Here is a 944-nt window from a genome sequence, read left to right as displayed (position 1 = left end):
GAAATGAAAATCAAAACAACCCTGAGATTCCACCTCACACCAGTCAGAACGGCTAAGATCAAAAATTCAGGTGACAGCTACCACTGCCTTTTATGAAAATGTACACTTACTGTTTTCTAGTCTCCTTCCAAACAGCAGCTAACCCGTTGTAATGAATCTTAATTTAGCCATTATTTAAATAAAACTTGTAGGGAACATATTTTATTGCCTTGCTAAGACATTCTCAAAAATCTTTGAAAGCAGTGTGTTGCCTTCATTTTTTTCATTCCAGTTATGTGTTCCTTTGACAATCTCCTGTCCCTGGAGATTAAAGTCTCTAGACTAGTTTACTTAAGGGAAAAAAAAAAGACTAGAAACAGTACCTTAATATAAAAATCTTTAGAGCCTCTGAAATTCCATTTTTCCTTCTATTTTCTCATTCAAGACAAGAATTTGGGTTTTCAGAATGGGATGGTTCTGATTTTTTTTATACTTTAACATGGAAATGAATCTCTGACTTGGGGAAATGTTGTCAGCCTTTTAATTTATTTGGCTTCTTCTGTATATATTCCTGTGACTCCTTCATATTTCTGTGTAGTCTCTTGTGGAAATATATTATTTATATTGAACAAGAAGTTGACACTCTCCTGCAACTTTTCTTACAAATCACTTAATTTTAAAAGATGGAGTTGAGGAGAGAGGCATGTTGAGTTGAAAGATCTGTCTTTCAAGTTAAGCATTTGTTTTTCTCTTGTGTATTTTCTTCTTTGCTCTGGTTCCTGAATCAAAATGAGAAAAATAAACCAAAAATATTACTATTTAGACCAACCATATCACTCAAAACTCACAAGAATGAACATAGTCAAGTCATTCTCTGAGGAGACACCATCAACTACTTATTTGCAAAATAAAAAGAACTGTTTAAATACCCTGCCATGTACTTAGAAATTTCATTGTCCTGTAGA

Source organism: Mus caroli, chromosome 2 (genome assembly GCF_900094665.2).
Source record: "Mus caroli chromosome 2, CAROLI_EIJ_v1.1, whole genome shotgun sequence".
NCBI classification, from domain to species: domain Eukaryota; kingdom Metazoa; phylum Chordata; class Mammalia; order Rodentia; family Muridae; genus Mus; species Mus caroli.
Note: the sequence above shows the minus strand (reverse complement) of the source record.